The sequence below is a fragment of the Nicotiana tabacum genome, chromosome 19 (genome assembly GCF_000715075.1).
Source record: "Nicotiana tabacum cultivar K326 chromosome 19, ASM71507v2, whole genome shotgun sequence".
Taxonomy (NCBI): Eukaryota; Viridiplantae; Streptophyta; class Magnoliopsida; order Solanales; family Solanaceae; genus Nicotiana; species Nicotiana tabacum.
Window position 1 is genome coordinate 14,764,562 of NC_134098.1, and position 18,013 is coordinate 14,782,574.

Genomic DNA, 18,013 nt, shown 5'->3' on the forward strand with positions numbered 1-18,013 from the left:
AGATATTGCGTCACGTTGGGGAGGTTGCTTATGAGCTTCCCTTGCCTCCCAGCCTAGCAGGAGTTCACCCGGTATTCCACGTGTATATGCTCCGGAAGTATCACGGTGATACGACTCATGTATTGGATTTTAGCTCAGTCTAGTTGGACAAAGATCTGTCTTATGTTGAGGAGCATGTAGCCATTTTGGACAGGCAGGTCAGAAAGCTCAGGTCAAAGAATATTGCTTCAGTAAAGGTCCAGTGGGGAGGTCAGCCGGTCGAGGAGGCGACTTGGGAGACCGAACAGGATATGCGTAGCCAGTACCCTCATGTTTTCACAATTTCAGGTATGTATTTATACTCATTCGAGGACGAACGATTGTTTTAAGAGGGGGAGGATGTAACGACCCGGCCAGTCGTTTTGAGAATTTGAGCCCCGATCCTCTAATATCTGCTTTCCCCATATTTGTTTCTACTTTTGGGACTTGCCAGAGTGATTAGTTATGGAATTCAGAGAGTTTTGGGACACTTAGTCCCTAGTTGTGAGTTTAAGCCTTACAGTTTGGACCATAGTCGGAACTGTGTGAAGACAGATCCAGAATGGAATTACGTCTACTCCGTTAGCTCCGTTGAGTTATTTTGGGGTTAGGAGCTTGCCCGGAATGTGTTTTGGAGGCCTGTACTAGATTTAGGCTTGAATTGGCGAAAGTTAGTTTTTCGGCGATTTCGGCCGATAGAGGAATTTTGATATCGAGCTCGAAATGGAATTCCGAAAGTGGCTGTAGGTTCATAATGTCATTTGTGACATGTGTGTAAAATTTGAAGTCATTTGGACTAAATTTGATGTGGTTCAGCGTCGTTTGTAGCATTTGGAAAATTTTAAATTCTTAGGCTTGAATCCGTGCTTAATTCAGGATTTGTTGTTGTTCGATGTGATTTGAAGGCTCGACTAAGTTTGTATGATATTTTAGGATTGGTTGGTATGTTTGGTTGAGGTCCCGGGGGCCTCGGGTGTGTTTCAGATGCTTAACAGGAAGAAATTTGGACTTAGGAAAATCTAGTGCATTGCTGGTTCTGGTGTTTCGCACCTGCAGAGGGGAGTTCGCAGGTGTGGACTCGCAGGTGTGCTTGGGAGTTCGCAGATGTAGCAATGGACAGGGCATGCCGGGCTCGTAGGTGCGACTAATCGTCCGCAGAAGCGGAGCCGCAGATGTGGCGCAGGGGTCGCAAATGCGAACCCAACCCAATAAGTGACTTTCGCACCTGCATTAATATTTCCGCAAGTGCGGGACCGCAGATGTGGCCCCATGAGGGCAAATGCAGATATCGCTGGGCAGAAAAAGGGAATTTCGAGGGTTTAAAATTTCATAACACAAAAAATTGATTTGGAGCTCGGTGGGAGACGATTTCTCGAGGGAGTTTGAAAGAGAACTATTGGGTAACGAATTCTAACTCTATTTTGATCATAATACAATAATCTATTGTTGTTTTCCTAGTCTAATTAAGGAATTTGAGGGTAAAAGTTTGGAAATGAGGGAAGAGGTTCCCCAATTGAAAATCTGAGATTTGAATAGGGATTTGACGTCGGATTTAGATGATTTTTATTTGAGTGAATGGATGTTTAGAATTTGTAATTTTTACCCGATTCCGAGACGTGGGCCGGGGAGATTTTTTGGACGTTTTTTCCTAATTTCACGCTTTAGCTTCGAATTATTTAGTTAAATTAGTTACTTATAGATATATTTACATTATGCAATTAATTTGAATAGATTCGGGCCATTTGGAGTCGGATACTCGTGGCAAGAACGTGACATCGAGTTGATTTGAGCAGTTCGAGGTAAGTGGCTTACCTAACCTTGTGTTGGGGACTTTCTCCTTAGTATATCTTGATATTATTTGGTGTGTGGGCGCCGTGTATGTGAGGTGACGAGTATGTACACGGGCTGTTATTGCAAAAAAATAAAATCCTATTTATCCTTTTTAAATCATAAATTGTTTCTCTTATTAAATTGTACTAATATGTTTAATTGTTTAGTTTAGACTAGAAAAGCATGCTTACGTGTTTTAACTGCCTATTTGACATTTTGTGTGCCATGCTTAGTTAAATCCTTATTTTTCTTATCTGTGTTCAGTATAAACTGTATAACTTGATGCCATACATGCCATTTCATCTTGCGTTGCATATTTGAATTGGGACTACGGACGTATTCTGGGAGATCCCCCTATCTTGCATATTTACTTTGGGACTACAGACGTATTTCGGGAGATCCCCCAGCACTGCATATTTACTTTGGGACTACGGACGTATTCCGGGAGATCCCCCAGTACTGCATATTCATTCGGAACTACGGAACGGTATCCCGGAAGATTTCCCACTGTGTTTACCTTGGTTTGAGTCGAGGGCTCCCTTAACTGTTAAATTTTCGAGAATCTCTTTAATTGTGTTACCATAAATTTTACTTATATCTTTTACTGTTTAATTTATTATATTTACTCCGGTAGGGTCTTGACCTGACCTCGTCACTACTCGACCGAGGTTAGTCTTGGCACATACTGGGTACCTTTGTGGCGTACTCATGCCCTTCCCTGCACATGTTTTCGTGTGCAGATCCACGTGCGAGTTATCAGACTCGGGGTTTATGCGTGGTGCTGATTTTAGGAGACTTCAAGGTACTATTGCTTGCGTCCGCAGATCTTCGGAGTCCCCTTCTACTCCCTCACCTAGAGACTTTCTTTATTATCTTCAGACTTTTATATAGAGCTACATAGATTATAGCAGCTTGTGACTTAGTGATATTTCGGGTCTTCGGAAATTATTTTGTATAGCCGAGTGGTACTACTTTTGGCTATTCACAATATGCTGTTTATCTTTAAGATGTTGTGTTTTCTTTATATTTTTCGTAATATTAGGCTTACCTAGTCATAAAGACTAGGTGCCATCACGACACCTTACAGAGGGTTAATTTGGGTCGTGACAAAAACCAATCTCCAAAAATATTCATATGCCCCAAATTCCAAAATATAACGGTACGACCGATCCCAATAAATACGTCACATCTTACACGTGTGCCATCAAGGGTAACGACTTGGAAGACGACGAGATCGAATCCGTGTTATTCAAAAAATTCGGAGAGACCCTCTCGAAGGGAGCAATGATTTGGTATCATAATTTGCCCCCAAATTCCATCGATTCTTTTGCCATGTTAGCGGATTCGTTTGTAAAGGCACATGCTGGTGCCATAAAGGTTGCAACAAGGAAATCAGACCTCTTCAAAGTAAAGCAAAGCGGTAATGAAATGCTGAGGGAGTTTGTGTCGCGATTTCAAATGGAACTCATGGAATTGCCACCGGTCACAGATGACTGGGCCGTCCAAGATTTCACCCAAGGGTTGAACGAGCAAAGCTCAATAGCATCACGTCGACTGAAGTAAAATTTGATTGAGTATCCGGCAATAACTTGGGCGGATGTACATAACTGATATCAGTCAAATATCAGGGTCGAAGATGACTAGTTGGGAGCTCCTTATGGGTCCATGCACCAGAACATGGCAGCTATCAAAAACCAGAGAGATATCGACAGAGAACGAAGGTCGAATAGAGACCGATATCAATCGCACGTCGCAGATCGAATGAACAACGGCTCAGCGCGAAATTTTGCTCTGAACAATCGAAGGGGTGATCGAGGACAAAATTCTCAGGGACTTATGACCAAGAATGGCTTCGCTAAATATGGCGATGCTATAGAGGAACCTCGGCTATCGGAGTACAATTTCAGCGTCGAAGCATCGGGCATTGTATCAGAAATCAGAAGAATCAAAGATACTAGGTGGCCCAGACCCATGCAAACCGACCCTTCCCAAAGAAACCGAAATTCGTTGTGCAAGTATCATGGCACGCAGAGCCACAAGACCGAGGATTGCAGACAATTAAAAGAAGAGGTAACCCGCCTATTCGATGAGGGCCACCTTCGAGAGTTCCTCAGTGACCGAGCCAAGAATCACTTCAGAGAAAGGGACACCAGCAAAAGGGATAAAGAAGAGGAACCTCTACATATCACTCATATGATCATCGGTGGGGTCGATACTTCACAGGGACCCAAGCTCAAGTACGTCAAGGTACCGACCACAGGGGAAAAATGAACTCGAGGTTATGTACTCGAGGACACTTTATCATTCGGAGTTGAAGAAGCCGAGGGCATCTCTCAACCTCACAATGACGCTATGGTAATTTCTATCCTATTAAATAAAGCCCAAGTTAAGCGTGTTTTAGTGGATCCAGGTAGCTCTGCGAATATCATCCGATCTTGGGTAGTGGAGCAGCTCGGTTTGCAGAATCAGGTCGTGCCCCCAGCTTGGGTCTTGAACGGTTTCAATAGGGCCAGTGAAACAACTAAAGGGGAGATTACTCTACTAGTGAATGTAGTTGGAACCATCCAAAATACCAAATTCCACGTAATCGAAGGGGATATGAGGTACAATTCCCTACTCAGAAGGCCTTGGATCCACAATATGAAGGCAGTACCTTAGACCCTCCACCAAGTAATGAAATTTCCTATGTCGGAAGGTGTGAAAATAGTATACGGGGAGCAACATGTTGCGAAGGAAATATTTGCGGTCGATGAGGTAACACCGATACCAACGCTATTGGTCTCGGAAAGATCGAGCACTAAAGATAGACGAGAAACCAAATAGCAATCATAGCCACTAGTCTCGACCAAACCGATGGAACAAGAAATAGAGGATGACGAGGAAGAGTTTCTGACTCCTCGAGCTTTCATCATCCCTGACGACTCCGACGCCACAAAATCTACGATCGAAGAGCTGGAGCAGGTTATATTAATCGAATATCTACCCGATAGAAAGGTATACCTTGGAACGGCATTGACCCCTGAACTCAGGGAAAAACTCATTCAATTTCTTATCGATAACATATACTGTTTTGCTTGGTCCCATTTAGACATGGAAGGGATCCCACCGTCAATAACAACGCACCAGCTGAACTTGGACCCCAGATTCAAACCGGCGATGCAAGAAAGAAGACCTCAGTCCGAGGTAAAACACACATTTATAAAGGATGAGGTAACTAAAATTCTCACAATAGGGTCAATTCGGGAAATAAAATATCCCGAGTAGTTAGCCAACGTAGTTGTAGTCCCTAAAAAGGAGAACAAACTTAAAATGTTCGTAGATTATAAAGATCTAAATAATTCATGGCCCAAAGATTCTTTTCTACTGCCTAGCATGGATCGCATGATCGATGCCACATCCGGCCACGAGATCCTTACTTTTCTCGATGCCTACTCCGGGTACAATCAAATTTGAATGAACCCGGAGGACTAGGAAAAGACTTCATTTATCACCAAGTACGGAACCAATTGCTATAATGTAATGCCATTCGGGCTAAAAAATGCAGGAGCTACTTACCAATGCCTAGTGAATAAAATGTTTGAAGAACAAATAAGTAAGTCGATGGAAGTTTATATTGATGACATGCTAGTTAAGTCCCTGCACGCAGAGGACCATTTGACTCAATTGTAGGAAATGTTTAAGATCTTAAGGAAATACAACATGAAACTCAACCTCGAGAAATGTGCTTTCGAGGTTGGATCGGGAAAGTTCCTTGGTTTAATGGTATTGAATCGGGGAATCGAGATCAACCGCGATAAAATTAAGGCCATCGAAGACATCACCATTGTGGATAGCATCAAAGCAGTGCAAAGGCTGACCGGGCGGATAGCTGGCTTAGGCCAATTCATTTCGAGGTCATCAAATCAAAGCTATAAATTCTTCTCTCTACTCAAAAGGAAGAACGATTTCGCCTGGACCCCAGAATGCCAATAGGCACTAGAGCAATTGAAGTGGTACCTATCGAGCCCACCACTACTTCACACTCCGAGGACAGATAAGAAGCTATACTTATATTTGGCAGTATCGGAAATCACGCTATGTGGATTCCTAATTCGAGAAGAGCAAGGTACGTAGTTTCCTGTTTATTATGTAAGTTGGACCTTAGGGGAAGCAGAGGCTAGATACCCTCACCTAGAGAAATTATCACTTGCACTAATAAGCACCTCTAGAAAGTTAAGACCATACTTTTAATGTCACCCCATATGCGTTTTGACCACTTACCCACTTCGCAATATTTTGCACAAGCCCGAACTCTCAGGTCGATTGGCAAAATGGGCCGTCGAACTTAGTGGGTACGATATCGAATATCAACCCCATACGACCATCAAGTCCTAAATTTTAGCGGACTTCGTGGCCGATTTCATGCCAAATCTCATACCCGAAGTTGAAAAGCAACTCTTGTTAAAGTCTGGTATGTCGTTGAGGGTTTGGACCCTCTACACAGATAGTGCTTCAAATGTGAAGGGGTCCGGGCTTGGCATAGTACTGAAACCTCCAACAAGTGGCATTATTAGACAATCCATCAAAACCACTAGATTAACTAACAATGAGGACGATTATGAGGACATGATTGCAGGTCTCGAGCTAGCTAAAAGCCTGGGAACAAATGTCATTGAAGCCAAATGTGATTCTTTACTAGTGGTGAACCAAGTAAACAAAGCTTTCGAGGTTCGAGAAGATAGGATGCAAAGGTATTTGGACAAATTATAGGTAAATCTATACCGTTTCAAAGAATGGACCCTACAACATGTGCCTCGAGAAAAAAACTGTTAGGCCGACACACTCGCAAATTTGGGGTCGTCGGTCGAGGAGGATAAGATCAACTCGGGGACTGTCGTTCAACTCTCGAGATCTATAATCGAGGATGGACATGCCGAAATAAATTCCACGAGCTTAACCTGGGATTGGAGGAATAAGTATATTGAATATTTAAAGAACGGAAAACTCCCATCGAACCCTACAGAATCGAGGGTTTTACGAACCAAGGCTGCTCCATTGACGTTCGTTGAAGATGGAACATTGTACAGAAGGACGTTCGACGGATCACTGGCGGTATGCTTGGGACCAGGAGACACCGATTATGATTTACAAGAGGTCCATGAAGGCACTTGTAAAAACCACTCCGGCGCCGAACCATTAATTCGCAAATCATCAGAGCAGGGTACTGTTGGGATAGCATGGAGACGTACATTAAGGAGTTCGTTCGAAAATGTGATAAATGTCAAATATTTGCACCGATGATCCATCAACCCGGAGAGCATCTTCATTCGGTCATTTCTCAATGGCCATTCATGAAATGGGGAATGGATATCGTCGGTACTCTACCATCGGCCCCAGGTAAAGCTAAATTCATTTTGTTTATGACTGACTATTTCTCTAAATGGGTTGAAGCACAGGCATTCGAAAAATTGAGAGAAAAAGAGGTTATAGATTTCATCTGGGACCGCATCGTGTGTCGATTTGGGATACCAGCAGAAATAACATTTGACAATGGTAGATAGTTTATCGGCGGTAAAGTGACGAAATTCCTCGAAAACCATAGAATAAAAAGAATACTGTCTACACCATATCATCCTAGCGGGAACGGACAGGCCTAATCAACGAACAAGGTTATCATCCAAAACATAAAGAAAAGATTGAACGAAGCTAAAGGAAAGTGGAGAGAAATTTTGCCCGAAGTCCTTTGGGCATATCAGACAACATCTAAATCCAGTACAAGAGCAACCCCATTTTCCATAGTGTATGGATCTGAAACTCTAATCCCGATCAAAGTCGGGGAACCAAGCGCATGGTTCCGACATACAGCGGAAGAATCGAACTACGAGGCAATAAATAGTAGCCTTGAATTGTTAGATGAAAAACAAGAGGCGGCACTGATTTGAATGGCTGCACAAAAACAATGAATCGAAAAGAACTACAACAGAAGAATCAACCTCCGCCATTTCAAGGTCAGGGACTTGTTCCTAAGGAAGGTCACCATCAACACTCAAGATCCTAATGAAGGAAAGCTCGGCCCAAATTGGGAAGGACCCTATCAAGTCCTCGATATAGTCGGGAAAGGGTCTTATAAACTTGGATCAATTGATGGAAAACCATTACCAAACAATTGGAACATATCGCTTCTCAAACGATATTACTATTAAGGTATGATTTTCTCCTCTATCGTCTATATACGTATATTCGACACTAACTCATTGCAGGAATTAGACGAAAAAATCAAGACCTCTAGTTTCAAAGCACGCGTTGTACTCTTTTTCCCTTAAGTTCGGCTTTTATCCCAAGTGGGTTTTTACGGCAAGGTTTTTAACGAGACAATAACTATGTGCTACCCGGGGACAAATCAATAGTATCCGAGGCTCCTTCATAATCAACCTCGAATACTGGGGGGCTACCAAGAGAATAAATCAAGTTTGGCACAAGAAAGTCGCTCCATATCAAATTCATGACAAACAGGGTCTTGATAGAGAAAAATGTAAGGGCCAAATGGTCAAAACGAACCATGCCCACATAGTTTTGCTCAAACTCTGGCACAAGATACAAACACATGTGTAATGACTTATAAAGGAGAACTTCTTTTTCATACATCTCACACGTTGAAAAGATTTTATTGCTTCATGATTCAAACAGGCTTAAAGGCCAACCACCATCAAAGGGATTTTTGATACAAGTGGTCATAAAAGGCCTGCGGGCTAAGATATCCTGAGTTCGAGTCTGAAACAATCACTCACTCAATTATTAAAGCCTAAGGGTTATCTTACTTCGAGTTCAAGCAATCACTCACTCGGTCATAAAAAGCCTACGGGCTAAGATATCTTAAGTTCGAGTTCGAAACAATCACTCAATTATTAAAGCCTAAGGGCTATCTTACTTCGAGTTCGAGCAATCACTCACTCGGTCATAAAAAGCCTACGGGCTAAGATATCTTGAGTTCGAGTTCGAAACAATCACTCAATTATTAAAACCTAAGGGCTATCTTACTTCAAGTTAGAGCAATCACTCACTCGGTCATAAAATGCCTATGGGCTAAGATATCCTGAGTTCGATTTAGAAACAATCGCTCACTCAATTATTAAAGCCTAAGGGCTATCTAACTTCGAGTTCGAGCAATCGCTCACTCGGTCATAAAAAGCCTACGGGCTAATATACTTTGAGTTCGAGTTCGAAACAATCACTCACTGAATTATTAAAGCCTAAGGGCTATCTTACTTCGAGTTCAAGCAATCACTCACTCGGTCATAAAAAGCCTATGGGCTAATATACTTTGACTTCGAGTTCGAAACAATCACTCATTCAATTATCAAAACCTAAGGGCTATCTTATTTTTCAAATTCAGGCAAGCGCCCACTCGACCACTAAGCCTGTGGGCTACTTTTATTTCGAGCTCGAGCGAACACTTACTTGGCCATAAAAGCTACGAAGGTCGAATTTGATGAAATCACCTTAATCCTCATGAAAACATCCGCAAGGCATGAATGAAATCTTCACAAAGCAAGTCAGTAAAAGAAAAAAATATTTGTATAAGATATACAAAGATGGTTTACGTAAATAAATGCAACATAGAAGAAGCTAAGGGCTAAGCTTCTGGGTTATCATCGAGAGCGGTCCCTTCTCCACCGGGCTCCCCCCATCTTCGACCCCGCTCTTGCTATCATCATCATCATCATCGCCATCAGAAGCCAAGGCCTCAGCTTTAGCTTCACGTTCTTTAGCCCTTTTTATCTCTTATGCAAGGTCGAAACCTCGAGCATGTATCTCCTCGAGGTTCTCCCTCCGAGACTGACACTTAGCAAGTTCGGAAACCCAATGTGCTCTAGTGTCGGCAGTATCCGCTGCCTCTCTTGCCTCCATTTGAGCAGCCTCGGCATCGGCCCGATACATGGCAATGGACTTGTCCACCATGCCTTTCGATGACTCAACCTCCGCCTTGGCCTCAGCAAGCCGTGTTTCGAGCTCCTCGATCCTCTTGGCCTGAGCCGAACCCTTTTGTTTGATGCTTCGAAACTTAACATTGGCCGATAATAATTTGGACAAGATAGTTTCTTTTTCTACAGCCAGGCAGTCGATAGTCTCCTTCCACCGATCACATTCGGCCTTGATTTGATCGACTTCTTCCCGAAGCAACCCGATATTTTCAGCCTTTTGCTGCAGCTGAGATAACGAAGGGTTAGCTTCCATATTTGGATCAAACCCATACTCTAACAGAACGAGGCTCACCTACTTATCTTGTTTGCCCTCATCTTCACGAGCCTTAGCCAAATCTTCTTGGAGGTCCTTTATAGCCTCGTTCTTTTGGCTGCAAAGAAGCCGCAAAGCATCTCTCTCCCCCGAGACGCTCCGAAGCTCAACCTCACACTGGCTGGGGCCGACTCAAAACCTACTAATGGCCTGCAAGTAGGGAATAAACACAAGTCAAGTTTAGAAAAGAACGAAGAAACCAAGCACAGTAAAATCAATACCCGAGAAATGAAACGTTGGGCCTCTTCTAGGAGAAGAGAAGCGTCACTAATGTCGGAGGCATCATCGACTCCAGTAAAGCAATCCCGAAAAGGGCCCCCTACACTAGAGCCTCTGCCCATATCGGGGGGTCTTCAATTCTCGAGCTTCCTTTAATGCCTCCTCAGAAAAGGTCAAAAGAGAAGGAAAATCACCCACTATCATAGTCCCGAGTGAATCGCTCGGGATGCTCTGAATGAGACTCGGAGTATCGAAATCGACCCCGACCGGTATAACTGTCAACGGCTCAGAAGGTCTAGCGACCTCGACAGCTTTCGCAGATCAGATCACCAAAGCCGAGGCTTCTTCTTCTCTCAGTTGCTGGACCGAGTCCGTCGAAAGAGCGATTGCTTTCCTCCTCACCCTTTGAGTTTTGGGCTTGGGGTCCTCTAATCGAGAGATAGCTTTTCATTTCATATCTTTCCCCGGTTCCGGGACCGGGGACTTGGTTCCTTCCTCAGCACTCGAAGGCCTCAAATCGACATCCTTGGTTACATCTGTATGAAAGGAAGTCGGTAACGAATAGAGCCTAAAAACATTTCGAAGAACACGAGAAGTGACCCTTACCGTGATTCTTGGCCTCCCATCTACCTTTTGCCAAATCACGCCAAGCTCGTTCGGCATAAAAGGAAGTCGAGGCTAACTTGCGAACCCAATCCTCGAGGTTGGGTACCGCTTGTGGCATCCAAGGGGCAACTGTATATCGGAGAAAGATATTAGATAGAATCAGAGAAAGATACAAAAAAGCAATGCCTTATGGAATTCACTTACGGTCGAAATTCCATTTCTCGGGGAACCACATCTTTGCTTCTGGAATGAGGTCACGGGTCCTCACCCGAATATAATGGCCCATCCAACCCCGATCCTTGTCTTCATCAATGCTCGACATTAGAGCTTTCGATGCCCGACGATGAAGCCTGATTAGTCCTCGAAAGATTTGAGGCTTATACAATCGTATGAGGTGATTTAGGGTGATATCCAGCCCCCCCGGCCTTGTTGGAGAAGAAGCGAGGCAAGGTCACTATGCGCCATAGAGAAGGATGGATTTGACCGATAGTGACCTGATATCTTTTGCAAAAATCAATAATTACTGGGTCAACGGGACCCAACGTGAAGGGGTAAGTATATACACTTAAACACCCCTCAACATGAGTGATGACGCTCTCTTCGGGAGAGGGAATCTGCAACACAACCTCGGGACCTCAGTTGCAGTCATTCCTCACAGCCTTGAGATGGCCCTCTGTTATTAAGCATATGTACATCGACACATGCTCACACCAGCCCAGAACCGACGAAGGATTTTCAACCTTAAAATTGATCTTCAGAGTACACGGGCCAGGAACATACTCATGGGGAGGCAGCTCCACCGGCGCCTTGTCGTCGGACGACCGTGAAGAGGAAGCTTTCTCCTTCTGAGGTATGGTTTTTTAAGTTTTTGCCATTGATGTAAGAGAAAGAAAAGCAAAGGAAGATGAAAGGTTGATGAAGGTGGCTCTACAAGCAGCGAAACAGAGGCAGAAAAAGTAAGAAAATTTGGGAGGTTGCAGATGTAAAAGTGGTAAATGATAAATGGAAGGGCTATTTATAAGTTTATACCGTGGCAGTTCAGTATCAGCGGTGGCCGACCACCGTCAGACGTGCATTAAATACCTTGAAAGACTAAATCGACGGGACAACTATCACATACGTCACGATCGAGCCCAGTGAAAACGTCAGCCTACTATCCGATCGGGCCGTCGAAAATCATATCGCTTCTCACCACATTCTTCCTGAGAAACGATGGGACTATCTGTGTATGGTCGAAATAAATTTCAGACTCCGTACGTTTGATCGAGTTCGAATGGTAAGCGATCGAAGTGAGAGCTTGAGACGGGTTTCGAGGATAGTACAAACAAGCCTCGAGCTCCAAGATCGATCAACGAATAGGCTCGGTATCATTATCAAGCTGATGACCAAATTGAACCGCAAGGCAAAGAGAAAGTTATCGGGGATGCACAGACCGATTGGCACTCGCCCCGAATGTCGAACTCGAACTCAAGGCCGAGGGCTCGACCCAATGCCCAGCTCGAACCAGTATCGAGCTCGCAGACATGAGCCGTTAAAACCGCACTAGGGGAGAGAATCTTGGCAGAAATCGAGGAAGAGACAATTCATCATGAGTCCTCCACTATATATTTTTTATTATAAATAAAGTAAGATCCCTCTACTATAAAGGAGGAATCCTTGTAAGCATAAAGAGGTTCACACATTGTAAAAGAAGACTAGTTCTATTTATTGAAGAATAAATCTCTTAAGCTTGTATTATTCAGCATATTCACCGGTCCAATTCAATAATTTATATCCCATTTCTATAGCCAAGAATCTGAACATTTTCACTTCTACGTATGATTTATGTCAAGCTATACCGCATATCCTTAGAACTACTTATAAATTCAACTATATCCGATTTTCCGGGTAAACAAATCCGTTGCAACAGTTTTATTGGAATCGTTCCACACCCGTCTCATTCTTCATGGTTGCAATAGGGTATTACTTATTGCAATGCTTATGTGAGGATATTATAGTAAGGCTGTCGCAACTGTTTATATAAGCTGCTGCAACAATTTTTAGAATCTAAATCGCAATTATTATTTACGTATATAACAGTATCCATAAAAACAAAAATGTATACTTCCTTCCTCCCAATTTATGTAATGTTGTTTGACTAAGCATAAAGTTTAAGAATAAAAGAAAGACTTTTGAAAACTTATGATCTAAAACAAGCCATAAATATTGGTGTGACTACACATTATCTCAATAAAAATAAAACAAGAAGTTTAAAGTTAAATTATTCTTTTCTGAACACACTCAAAAGAAAAAAAAATCATATACATTAAAATAGAGAAGTAATATTTCTAATTAATAATTCACAAGGAAACATAATTTCCCGACATACTTCTTAACAAGCGTTTGGCCATAGATTCCCAAATTTGTTTTGAAAAATCTGATTTTGGTGAAGTTTGGTTTGAAGATGAAAATGTGTTTGGACATCAGTTTTCAAAACATATTTCACTTTTAAAAAAAAAAAATATGAAACATGACTTATACCCACAAGTTCTAAAAACTATCACAAATACCAACACTACCTTCATCAATAACATTCATTATAATTATCACAAACCATAGTCATGAACATAAATAAATTTGGTACAAAATTATCATTTTTATAATGAACTACATAATACACTATCAGATGACCGAGAAGATGAAACAACATTGTTACAAAATAATAAATAGTGGGCTCTTTTATAAAATATAAAAGTTTGGGGTAATTTTTAAAATTTTTAAAAAATATAATAGTAATATTTTGGGCCAAAACTAGCTCTTGAGTTGGTTTTGGAATTTGAGTTTTGAGATTTGGAATTTTTTAAAAATATGGATAAAATTTATGAACAAACATGTATTTTTCAAAAAACAATTGAAAAAAAATTGACAAAATCTATGGCCAAATGGGTCCTTAGTCTAAACCACTTTCCCTCAATTCTCTTAAGAAAACCAATTTTGGGCCAAATTGAACCTTAGCTACTCCTTCCGTCTCATATTAATAGTCATGATTACTAAAAATAGTTATTTCAAATTATTTGTCGCTCTAGAAGTTCAAGACAAAATTGATTAATTTTTTTTTTAATTTTTACCCTTAGTAATAATTGTTTTTGAAGATGAAGATAATATATAAATAGAATAAATATTAAATATAATAAAATTTTATCTTAAGATATAAATAAGGGTATAATAATCTAATCCCTTTCTTAATTAATATTTTTTAAGAGGCGTGTAAAAAAAAACACTTAGATAATATGATATATTCGGACACATATAGTCGGACTACAATTAATATTTTTAGTGAGGTCGGATACTTTACTCCCCTTGCACGCTCATTGTTGAACATCTGGACCGTAGAGTAATATAGTATGGGTGATTAAATATTGTGTAGCCGCCCTATGTCAAAGATATATTAATTTAGCTATGAAACCATGTGAAGAATAATGGACATTAAGCCATTCATTAAAAACTGGTTCAACGTAAGAAGATTGCCAAAAAACATGTACATGAATAGCTCATTACTCATGATTATTGATCTATGGAAAATCATGGGGCAAAGTCACTTTTTTTTTTTAATTGTAACAAGAAAGTACTCAACTATTTATATTGCACACTGATAATCACTCAAACGAATTTTTTAATATTTCTAGTGGAAAAAGTTGATATGACAGTCCACATGGACTTTTTATATTTTTAGCTACATAAATAATTATCACCCAAACAAAAAATAAATCCAATCTTATCCATTAAAAATAAACCCACATGAAATAAACCTTACTCCATATGTATCTCTCTTCCAAAAACCCTTGTACCCATTACTACTTTATAAAACTATCATCTTCTTCTCTCAAGTAGATGAACTTTTCATGGTTTCTCTAATTAAACATTGAACCTTTCAGCATAAAAAATAGTTACTTAATAAGAGCAGTTATTTAGTTACGTGGTCAGGTTGGATTAATTTTTGTTTGGATGATAATTATTTTACGTGGAAAAAAATATAAAAAGTCCATGTAGACTGTCAAACTAGTTTTTTTTTACCAAAATATATTAAGAAATTCGATTGAGTGATCATCAAAGTGCAATAAGGATAATTAAGTGACTTTCTTGTTACAAATAAAAGAAAAGTGACTTTAATCCATAATTTTCGATAGTTCAGTGATCATCTAAGTAATGAACTCTATATACGAAGACTACAATTCATTACTTATAATTCAATAATTTCAATTTAACTAATTCTAAATGATGAAGTTGAGAACATGGTTATAGCCTGTTTGGCCAATATGTTTTTGGGCCAAAAGTCTTTTTTTTTTTTTTTGTCAAAAGTGCTTCTTTCCAAAAATTGAGGTGTTTGTCCTAGCTTTTGGAAGGAAAAAAGTGTTGTTGAAGAGAAGCAGAAAAAAGTAGCTTCCCTCCAATAGTGTTTTTTTGGAAAACACGTTTGAGAAAAATACACTTAGAAGCAGTTTTTAAAACTTGGTCAAATACTAATTGATGCTCAGAAGCACTTTTCGAATTAATTAGCCAAACACAAACTACTTCTCACCAAAAAATTATTTTTGAAAAAAATACATTTAAGAAAAAACACTAAGCTGATTTTTGTAATTAACTTGAACATGCTATTAGTCACTTACCACAAGATACAAAATGGCCTTGTTGTCTTAGTAAACGAAAACCAAGAGCAACAAGATAAAGGTCATCCCCATATATGTTGTTGCATTCACGGTAGGCTTCGTACATCCTTTGTAGCGATGCCTCAATTTCCTCTTCAAAATGATACGATACTCCTAAGCGTTGGATTTTATCAATCAACTCGAGCTTTTCTGAAGACGTGTCATGGACTTCCATTAACATCTTCCTCACTTCTTCTCTCAAGTCTTGAACTTGTTTCTGTTCCAGAGGATTAATAATCTGGAAGGAAACATGTTGAAGAGGGCGGATTCATCAGTAGCAGAATAAGATGAAGAAATAATAGAAGAAGAATTTAGTCATGGCGCAAATGGTAAATAGAAAGAGTAAGGATAAAATTTTCATTGATTTATCAATGATATAAGCATAGGTAGCGACGATCCACTCAAAAATAAAAAAATTAACACAAATAGCTGCTCCCACAACGAAATTAAAAATAACATGCATATGTATAATATATGTATACTCCTTTTATAAGGTGTATAACTGTGTATAATTAGTGCATGTATAATATCAGTATAATGATTAGAAAAAGTATATAGAATCCAATCGAATATTTGTGTAAAGTCCTTCTAAATATTATTCTGACCAAGCTTCCGTTTACATGACTCTAATTTATTATTTGTAATATTTTCGTTATATTTTCACATCTAGTTTTACTTACGTGAGTGGTGCATAAATATTTTAACTATCGAGCTAAGCTGATTTACAGCAATAAGTAACCGTCTGTAGCAAGTTTATATGGCATTTTATATAAAAACAATTACAGAAATTACCATGGAATCAGAAACACAATCAAGGAAATAGTCTCCCCAAATGCTTGGATGATAATTTGCAGGGCGACGAGAGATTTCATGAACTCCCACCGGCAAGCCTTTGCTCAAATCCATCGTCTTTTTGGATGAAAAGAGGAGAGACGATACAAGGACAAATATCTACTCGAAAACTAATAAAACACTTCTACATTTGCTTCTGATTATGTAGTTATTTATAGTGGATCATTTGCTTTCTTGCATGGGCCAATTCAATTAAATTCTCCCACATTTTTTAGCTTCTTAATTGATATTTGTTTACCCGTAAAACGATACAGTTGAATTTATACGTGGTTTCTAGACAAGTGAATTAATTTGATCCTAAAATAATAAGATAATTGAAAAAAAATGCAATACTTAGTGAGCACCTAATTTTTTACCATGCTTGAATTTTCCACAGCTTTTTAGTATGTAAATATATTTGAAGTTTAATCTACATATTTTCACTATTATTTCACCTTTTATAGTTATTACTTAAGAAAATTATATCTCACTCATTTCACCAATAGCTCACTTCCCACTTCTACCACTCACTTTACCCCTTTTCCCCTAACTCCGTCAAGTCACTTAGCACGCATCTTTACCACAAACATAATTATTCCCTCACATAACACACTTCCCACTCTCCCTCCTTAACAAGTCACACTCCAACTCTTCCTTTTTAACAACTTACACTCCCACTCTCACTTACTTGTATAAAAACACTTGGATTCCATCACTTAGAGAACATCTTTTAGAGTTGCTTGAACACCCCAAAAACAGAAAATTCTAGCCAAAAACGTAGCCCAAACACTGCTGAAAAACAACTACCAAATAGCTAAAAAAATAAAACAGTCCCATAAAGCCTCCATTAAAGCACCTCTAGAATAGCTTTGAAACTAGCTTTGTTCCTCCATGAAACCCAGCTGAAAAATCACTAAACCAGCTCTTAGAACCAGTAAAACACCAGCTCATAATTAAGGTAATAGCCCCCTCAAAATGACTCCAAAAATGCCGCTACAATGAAGTTGCACTAGAGTTCCGTCCGTCGAGTTTACCGCCGTCGTTGGAGTCTCGGTCATGATTCTGTGATAATTCAATAGTCATCGGTTCTGTGTTAGAGCTTTTCTTTGTTGCTATACAGTTTGCTTTGGAGATAATTTTATCAAAAGGTCCATTTTTTTTATCACCAGCTTTGACATCCATTCCATTGCTTTGTTCTCTAACTGATTTGGTTTGTTTCACTGTTATTGAAGTCATGAAAATTTAGTACATTTTTTTTTCTTTTGTAATCAAAATTCAAAGTTATAAGATTATGTGTTTGTTACATGTTTAGATATATTCTGTTAGTATCATAACATGATTTATTCACGGGCCTTACATAGTTATCAAAATTAGTGTCTTATTTGTTAGACTAGCAGCGAAACTTTTAGTTTTAATGTGCAAATGAAAATTACATAGTATAAATGACTCTCTTAATGTTAATAATGGCCGAATCATATTATTTCATCCACAAAGTGATTTCCATGACTCGGTGAATGCCTTACACCTTCTTCCCGGTCAACAGAATTCCT

General features: G+C 39.8%; 1 pseudogene; it reads right to left on the minus strand.

The window, feature by feature from the left end:
* LOC107797550 ((-)-germacrene D synthase-like) overlaps positions 1 to 16,604 on the minus strand; it is a 31,030-nt pseudogene extending 14,426 nt beyond the window's left edge.
* Between the last annotated feature and the right edge of the window lie 1,409 nt (positions 16,605 to 18,013).